Source organism: Pseudophryne corroboree, chromosome 1 (assembly GCF_028390025.1).
Source record: "Pseudophryne corroboree isolate aPseCor3 chromosome 1, aPseCor3.hap2, whole genome shotgun sequence".
NCBI classification, from domain to species: domain Eukaryota; kingdom Metazoa; phylum Chordata; class Amphibia; order Anura; family Myobatrachidae; genus Pseudophryne; species Pseudophryne corroboree.
This window is the reverse complement of record NC_086444.1, coordinates 675,535,887-675,545,201: the sequence shown is the minus strand read 5'-3', so window position 1 is coordinate 675,545,201 and position 9,315 is coordinate 675,535,887. Positions and strand designations below refer to the sequence as shown.

The following is a 9,315-nucleotide window of genomic DNA, read 5'->3' as shown; positions in this document are numbered from 1 at the left end:
TTTTTCAGCGTGTGGGAGCAAACGGCTGATGTTTGCTCCCACGCACTGCCAGATTATAATTCCAACCAGCCAACTAGTTGGCTGGTTGGAATCGTCCTGATGTATGGCTAGCATTAGTCTAGTTTGACCCCAACTAATGGTTGACTGACATCATCCACATGTCATATGTGTATATAACAGATCACAGCACACTAATCATACAGACAATCATAATGCAGTAAAATCCGGGCCTTAGTCCAACTGAACTCAAACAAGAGGTAACTGGCATCACCTACCTACCAAACATGTACAAAATATATCACAGCAAAAGATCACTGATTATTAACTATTCAATGTCACTGTAAAAGAGTTTGCAGTTCTACTGGATAGGTCAATAATAAGAGAAGAAAAGAAAGCTGGAAATCTCTAAGGTGTGGATCTTCTACTTTTGATTTCCACCACAATGGTGGTCATTCCGAGTTGTTCGCTCGTTGCAATTTTTCACAACGCAGCGATTAGGTGGAAAATGCGCATGCACATGGTACGCAGCGCGCATGCACTAAGTTATTTAACACAAAACTTAGTAGATTTGCTGGTGTTCATGCGTCGCTTTTCAGTCGCACTGCTGATCGGTGAGTGATTGACAGGAAAGGGGCGTTTCTGGGAGGTAACTGAGCGTTTTCCGGGAGTGTGCTAAAAAACGCAGGTGTGCCAGGTAAAAACGCAGGAGTGGCTGGAGAAATGGGGGAGTGGCTGGCTGAACGCAGGGCATGTTTGTGACGTCAAACCAGGAACTAAACGGACTGAGATGATCGTAATCTAGGAGTAGGTCTGGAGCTACTCAGAAACTGCAGGGAATTATTTAGTAGCAGTTCTGCTAATCTTTCGTTCGCTATTCTGCTAAGCTAAGATACACTCCCAGAGGGCGGCGGCCTAGCGTTTGCAATGCTGCTAAAAGCAGCTAGCGAGCGAACAACTCGGAATGACCATCAATATGTTTACTGCACCTTGTTTTCCCAGGGGGTCTTCCATCCAGGTACTGACCAGGCCTAACACTGACTTGCTTCCAAGATCAGATGGGATTGGGCGTGTCCAGGGGAGTATGGCAGTAATCTGCTGGATGAGAGAGTTCCGATTCCACTTAGTGAGAGAGAGAGTGTACTTCTGCTTTCCAAATTGGTGTGTTCATGCATCTCTGTTACTATAGCATTGCGGGGATTTAAACTTTCACATTTGGATGAGAGGGTACACATAAATGAGTTGAAGAAAAATTATTAAAGGTCCATGCCGCTACTTCTGCTTTCGCATTGTCATGTGAGCATATAGACGACAATGGATGAGAGACTATGCAGCACAGAGTCTTTAAAGAAAACAAAGATTTTAAGTAGCAGTCCAAAAAGTTTGGCGTGTGACTATGTCTGTTGTAACTATGAAATCAAAGCCCAGTAAAACATTTGCTATAATATAGGGGCTGGATTAATTGTTCTGTCTAGTACTTTTTAGTTACAGACGCTATACAATGAAAGAAGTAGTAGTACAATTTCTATTTATAATTGGTGAGAGGTGTATATCAAATAACAATAGTGGTACATTTAAACTAGAGATGTGCAGCGGGCACTTTTCGTGTTTTGTGTTTTGGTTTTGGATCTGGATACCCGTTCGTGTTTTGGACCAGGATAGGTTTTGCCAAAACCACCCTTTCGGGTTTTGGTTTTAGATCTGGATGATTTTTGAAAGAAAACATAAATAGCTAAAATCACAGAATGTGGGGGTAATTTTGATCCTACGGTATTATTAACTTCAATAACATTCATTTCCACTCATTTCCAGTCTATTCTGAACACCTCACAATATTGTTTTTAGGCCTAAAAGTTGCACCAAGGTCGCTGGATGACTAAGCCAAGTGACACAAGTGTGCGGCACAAACACCTGGCCCATCTAGGAGTAGCACTGCAGTGTCAGACAGGATGGCACTTAAAAACTAGTCCCCAAACAGCACATCATGCAAAGAAGTAAAATAGGTGCAATGAGGTAGCTGTATGACTAAGCTAAGAGACACAAGTGTGCGGCACAAACACCTGGCCCATCTAGGAGTGGCACTGCAGTGGCAGACAGGATGGCACTTAAAAAATTGGCCCCCAAACAGCACATCATGCAAAGAAGTAAAATAGGTGCAATGAGGTAGCTGCAATAAATAGTGGAAAACTGCTCTAATCAAGCTGGTAACAATCCCCAGGTGCTGCGGGAGGGGGTTACTCTAGACAAGAAATACAAAAGGGATTTTTCCCACGCACTCTGCTGGCTGTTAGTAAGAAGAGCTATATACTATGTAATAATAGGAAATTTAGAGCTCTTCGTTACATATGTTTTGCAAAAGATATGATAAGCCTCCAGGCCACTTCACGGCTGCTCTATTACTGGAGGTCCCTATCTAAGCATAGGTCCAGGGCTTGGACCCCACAAAGTCGGCTCAGGCCCGACCACCCCAGGGCAGCACACCATTGAAATACTAAAGTGTTAATATGTGTTAAGAAAGAAGCAGAAGCTATGGGTTAGAAAGTGCTACAAAAATAAGGGTGTTAATAAAATACTCAAAAGAGTAATGTTAGTGAAAAAATAGGAGTGTTACATAAGTGCTAAATAAATAATATGGCATGCTACCCCAAGGTGGCCCAGCCCCACCAGACCCGGGGGGTACCACTCCCCAAACCCATACACAACATAATAATAATAACATCCACTATGGGTCATACAATTGCTTAATGTATGGCCACATGATAATGGCACATACAGAACATATCCAGATTGAGAGCTAGTTTACCTGGAGGCACCCCTGTATCCTCCAAATGGCACCACAGGACCCAGCATGCCCTCCTAATGCTGGCTCCATCTATGCCTCTCTGAACTGCAATAAATAGTGGAAAACTGCTCTAATCAAGCTGGTAACAATCCCCAGGTGCTGCGGGAGGGGGTTACTCTAGACAAGAAATACAAAAGGGATTTTTCCCACGCACTCTGCTGGCTGTTAGTAAGAAGAGCTATATACTATGTAATAATAGGAAATTTAGAGCTCTTCGTTACATATGTTTTGCAAAAGATATGATAAGCCTCCAGGCCACTTCACGGCTGCTCTATTACTGGAGGTCCCTATCTAAGCATAGGTCCAGGGCTTGGACCCCACAAAGTCGGCTCAGGCCCGACCACCCCAGGGCAGCACACCATTGAAATACTAAAGTGTTAATATGTGTTAAGAAAGAAGCAGAAGCTATGGGTTAGAAAGTGCTACAAAAATAAGGGTGTTAATAAAATACTCAAAAGAGTAATGTTAGTGAAAAAATAGGAGTGTTACATAAGTGCTAAATAAATAATATGGCATGCTACCCCAAGGTGGCCCAGCCCCACCAGACCCGGGGGGTACCACTCCCCAAACCCATACACAACATAATAATAATAACATCCACTATGGGTCATACAATTGCTTAATGTATGGCCACATGATAATGGCACATACAGAACATATCCAGATTGAGAGCTAGTTTACCTGGAGGCACCCCTGTATCCTCCAAATGGCACCACAGGACCCAGCATGCCCTCCTAATGCTGGCTCCATCTATGCCTCTCTGAACTGCAATAAATAGTGGAAAACTGCTCTAATCAAGCTGGTAACAATCCCCAGGTGCTGCGGGAGGGGGTTACTCTAGACAAGAAATACAAAAGGGATTTTTCCCACGCACTCTGCTGGCTGTTAGTAAGAAGAGCTATATACTATGTAATAATAGGAAATTTAGAGCTCTTCGTTACATATGTTTTGCAAAAGATATGATAAGCCTCCAGGCCACTTCACGGCTGCTCTATTACTGGAGGTCCCTATCTAAGCATAGGTCCAGGGCTTGGACCCCACAAAGTCGGCTCAGGCCCGACCACCCCAGGGCAGCACACCATTGAAATACTAAAGTGTTAATATGTGTTAAGAAAGAAGCAGAAGCTATGGGTTAGAAAGTGCTACAAAAATAAGGGTGTTAATAAAATACTCAAAAGAGTAATGTTAGTGAAAAAATAGGAGTGTTACATAAGTGCTAAATAAATAATATGGCATGCTACCCCAAGGTGGCCCAGCCCCACCAGACCCGGGGGGTACCACTCCCCAAACCCATACACAACATAATAATAATAACATCCACTATGGGTCATACAATTGCTTAATGTATGGCCACATGATAATGGCACATACAGAACATATCCAGATTGAGAGCTAGTTTACCTGGAGGCACCCCTGTATCCTCCAAATGGCACCACAGGACCCAGCATGCCCTCCTAATGCTGGCTCCATCTATGCCTCTCTGAACTGCAATAAATAGTGGAAAACTGCTCTAATCAAGCTGGTAACAATCCCCAGGTGCTGCGGGAGGGGGTTACTCTAGACAAGAAATACAAAAGGGATTTTTCCCACGCACTCTGCTGGCTGTTAGTAAGAAGAGCTATATACTATGTAATAATAGGAAATTTAGAGCTCTTCGTTACATATGTTTTGCAAAAGATATGATAAGCCTCCAGGCCACTTCACGGCTGCTCTATTACTGGAGGTCCCTATCTAAGCATAGGTCCAGGGCTTGGACCCCACAAAGTCGGCTCAGGCCCGACCACCCCAGGGCAGCACACCATTGAAATACTAAAGTGTTAATATGTGTTAAGAAAGAAGCAGAAGCTATGGGTTAGAAAGTGCTACAAAAATAAGGGTGTTAATAAAATACTCAAAAGAGTAATGTTAGTGAAAAAATAGGAGTGTTACATAAGTGCTAAATAAATAATATGGCATGCTACCCCAAGGTGGCCCAGCCCCACCAGACCCGGGGGGTACCACTCCCCAAACCCATACACAACATAATAATAATAACATCCACTATGGGTCATACAATTGCTTAATGCATGGCCACATGATAATGGCACATACAGAACATATCCAGATTGAGAGCTAGTTTACCTGGAGGCACCCCTGTATCCTCCAAATGGCACCACAGGACCCAGCATGCCCTCCTAATGCTGGCTCCATCTATGCCTCTCTGAACTGCAATAAATAGTGGAAAACTGCTCTAATCAAGCTGGTAACAATCCCCAGGTGCTGCGGGAGGGGGTTACTCTAGACAAGAAATACAAAAGGGATTTTTCCCACGCACTCTGCTGGCTGTTAGTAAGAAGAGCTATATACTATGTAATAATAGGAAATTTAGAGCTCTTCGTTACATATGTTTTGCAAAAGATATGATAAGCCTCCAGGCCACTTCACGGCTGCTCTATTACTGGAGGTCCCTATCTAAGCATAGGTCCAGGGCTTGGACCCCACAAAGTCGGCTCAGGCCCGACCACCCCAGGGCAGCACACCATTGAAATACTAAAGTGTTAATATGTGTTAAGAAAGAAGCAGAAGCTATGGGTTAGAAAGTGCTACAAAAATAAGGGTGTTAATAAAATACTCAAAAGAGTAATGTTAGTGAAAAAATAGGAGTGTTACATAAGTGCTAAATAAATAATATGGCATGCTACCCCAAGGTGGCCCAGCCCCACCAGACCCGGGGGGTACCACTCCCCAAACCCATACACAATGAGGTAGCTGTATGACTAAGCTAAGTGACACAAGTGTGCGGCACAAACACCTGGCCCATCTAGGAGTGGCACTGCAGTGGCAGACAGGATGGCACTTAAAAAACTAGTCCCCATACAGCACATCATACCATACTTACCTACGTTTGAAAAATGATTTCAGGGAGATTGTGAAAGTAACCCCTATCAGCGCGGGTGCGTACTGCTACATCTGAGAGGCGTGTCATGAAAATAACTTACATCCAAATATAAATGAGCCCCAAAGTTAGTAAGATCTACTTGTTGAAGAAAAGACTGATATTTTGCAGGTTTTTTTTGTGTATTGTGTTTTACAAGAAGTTCCATATACTGTAAGGGGCCACAAGAAACATTTACAATGCATGTAGCCATAGCCAATACAGGGAAATGGCACTGATGATCCCATTTGAATGTATGCATCTCTGATTTCTCTTTTTTCCGGGAGATTGAGGGACTATTCAGGGAGTGAGGGAGATTGCTACTATTTCAGTGAGTCGCCTGCAGAATGAGGGAGGGTAGGTAACTATGCATCATACAAAGAAGTAAAAGAGGTGCAATGAGGTAGCTGTATGACTAAGCTAAGCGACACAAGTGTGTGGCACAAACAACTGGCCCACTGTCACTGACCTGGGTTGGGAGTTTTGAGAACTCGGGGATTCTTCTGATGATAGGGAAGAGGAACCACAGCTGGGACGGAGCAGGGATGGCCGGATGTAGGTTTTCCTCATGCAGAACTTAGCCGTTGTAACCGACGCGTAATGCTAAAGAATTAGTTGTGGCCAAGGCTTGGGGCGATGCTGACGTACCCAGAAGAATGAAGAAATTGTGAGCGATGTTGAAGAAATTAATGAAGATTTGAGAACAATGTTGAAGCACACAGAAGAATGAAGAACTTGTGAGCGATGTTGAGGAAATTAATGAGGATTTGAGAACGATGTTGAAGCACACAGAAGAGTGAAGAACTTGTGAGCAGAGGCGTATCTAGGGTAGGGTGAGTGGGGCACGTGCCCTGGGCGCCTTGGCAGGCCCAGGAGAGGGGGGCGCCGCCGGCGGCCAGGGCATCATGCCCCACTCGCCCCCGTCACGCCGAAAGCCGAAATGTGAGGGGAGGAGAGCGCACTGTCTCTCCCTCCCCTCACCGACGCTGAAAGCCCTGCCAATCAGAGCTTGCGGACCGGCTCCTGATTGGCTGCCGGTCCGCGAGCTCTGATTGGCTAGCGAACCGGCGCCACACAGCCGCCGGAGACCTGTCCTGGAGCGGTGAGGGGAAGGAGAGGCGCTCTCCTCCCCTCACATAGAACAAGCGGCGCCGGTGACTCGGTAAGTGACCGGGGGGGGGGGGGGAGAGAGCACAGTGGGGCATGTATCTGGCACAGTGGGGCATGTAACTGGCACGGTGGGGCATGTATCAGGCACAGTGTGGGGCATGTATCTGGCACAGTGAGGTATGTAACTGACACAGTGGGGCATTGTATCTGGCACTGTGGGACAATGTAACTGGCACTGTGAGGCATTGTATCTGGCACTGTGGAGCAATGTAACTGGCACTGTGGGGCATGTATCCGACACTGTGGGGCAATGTAACTGGCACTGTGGGGCATTGTATCTGGCACTGTGGAACAATGTAACTGGCACTGTGGGGCATGTATCCGGCACTGTGGGGCATTGTATCTGGCACTGTGGGGCAATGTAACTGGCACTGTGGGGCATTGTATCTGGCACTGTGGGACAATGTAACTGGCACAGTGGGGCATGTATCTGGCACTGTGGGGCATTGTATCTGGCACTGTGGGGCAATGTAACTGGCACTGTGGAGCATGTATCGGCACTGTGGGGCATTTTATCTGGCACTGTGGGACAATGTAACTGGCACTGTGGGGCATTGTATCTGGCACTGTGGGACAATGTAACTGGCACAGTGGGGCATTGTATCTGGCACTGTGGGGCAATGTAACTGGCACTGTGGGGCATTGTATCTGGCACTGTGGGACAATGTAACTGGCACTGTAAGGCATGTATCTGGCACTGTGGGGCATGTATCTGGCACTGTGGGGCATTGTATGTGGCACTGTGGGGCATGTATCCGGCACTGTGGGGCATTGTATCTGGCACTGGGGGGCAATGTAACTGGCACTGTGGGGCATTGTATCTGGCACTGTGGGGCAATGTAACTGGCACAGTGGGGCATTGTATCTGGCACTGTGGGACAATGTATCTGGCACTGTGGGGCATTGTATCTGGCACTGTGGGGCAATGTAACTGGCACTGTGGGGCAATGTAACTGGCACTGTGGGGCATGTATCCGGCACTGTGGGGCATTGTATCTGGCACTGGGGGGCAATGCAATTGGCAATGTGGGGCATGTATCCGGCACTGTGGGGCAATGTAACTGGCACTGTGGGGCAATGTAACTGGCACTGTGGGGCATGTATCTGGCACTGTGGGGCATTGTATCTGGCACTGTGGGACAATGTAACTGGCACTGTGGGGCATGTATCCGGCACTGTGGGGCATTGTATCTGGCACTGGGGGGCAATGTAACTGGCACTGTGGGGCATTATATCTGGCACTGTGGGGCAATGTAACTGGCACTGTGGAGCATTGTATCTGGCACTGTGGGGCAATGTAACTGGCACTGTGGGCCATTTTCAGTGGCCACACCCCTTCTGGAGCGTGGCCACACCCCTTCTGGTGTGTGGCCGCGCACATGCTTCTTTTGCTATGTTTTTTTTTTTTTGGGGGGGGGGGGGGCATTTTACATCTTGCCCTGGGCTCCAAAAACCCTAGTTACGCCTCTGCTTGTGAGTGATGCTGAAGAAATAAATGAGGATTTGAGATTCAGTGTAACTCTGGAAGTTTGGGAGGCGTTCCACTTAGGGATACCCTGTAATACTGGAAGCACAGGTGGTGTCCCTCTGAGAGATACACTGTAATGCTGGTAACGCAGAGAATGTCCCACTGAGTGATACACTATAACGCTGATAGCACAGGGAAGGTTCCACTGAGTGATACACTGTAACGCTGGTAGCACGGGGAAGGTTCCACTGAGTGATACACTGTAATGCTGGTAGCACAGGGAATGTCCCCCTGAGAGATACTCAGTAACGCTGGTAGCACAGGGAAGGTCCACTGAGTGATACACTGTAACGCTGGTAGCACGGGGAAGGTTCCACTGAGTGGTACACTGTAACGCTGGTAGCACAGGGAATGTCCCACTGAGAGATACTCTGTAACGCTGGTAGCACAGGGAATGTCCCGCTGAAAGATACTCTGCAAAGCTCAGTAGAGATGAGCGCCGGAAATTTTTCGGGTTTTGTGTTTTGGTTTTGGGTTCGGTTCCGCGGCCGTGTTTTGGGTTCGACCGCGTTTTGGCAAAACCTCACCGAATTTTTTTTGTCGGATTCGGGTGTGTTTTGGATTCGGGTGTTTTTTTCAAAAAACACTAAAAAACAGCTTAAATCATAGAATTTGGGGGTCATTTTGATCCCAAAGTATTATTAACCTCAAAAACCATAATTTACACTCATTTTCAGTCTATTCTGAATACCTCACACCTCACAATATTATTTTTAGTCCTAAAATTTGCACCTAGGTCGCTGGATGACTAAGCTAAGCGACCCTAGTGGCCGACACAAACACCGGGCCCATCTAGGAGTGTCACTGCAGTGTCACGCAGGATGTCCCTTCCAAAAAACCCTCCCCAAACAGCACATGACGCAA

The 9,315-nt window shown here is 46.6% G+C and overlaps 1 pseudogene; it reads right to left on the bottom strand.

Annotated features, from left to right (window-relative positions):
• Window positions 1–974: 974 nt before the first annotated feature.
• Window positions 975–1,093, bottom strand: LOC134940522 (5S ribosomal RNA; annotated as a pseudogene).
• Window positions 1,094–9,315: the final 8,222 nt, after the last annotated feature.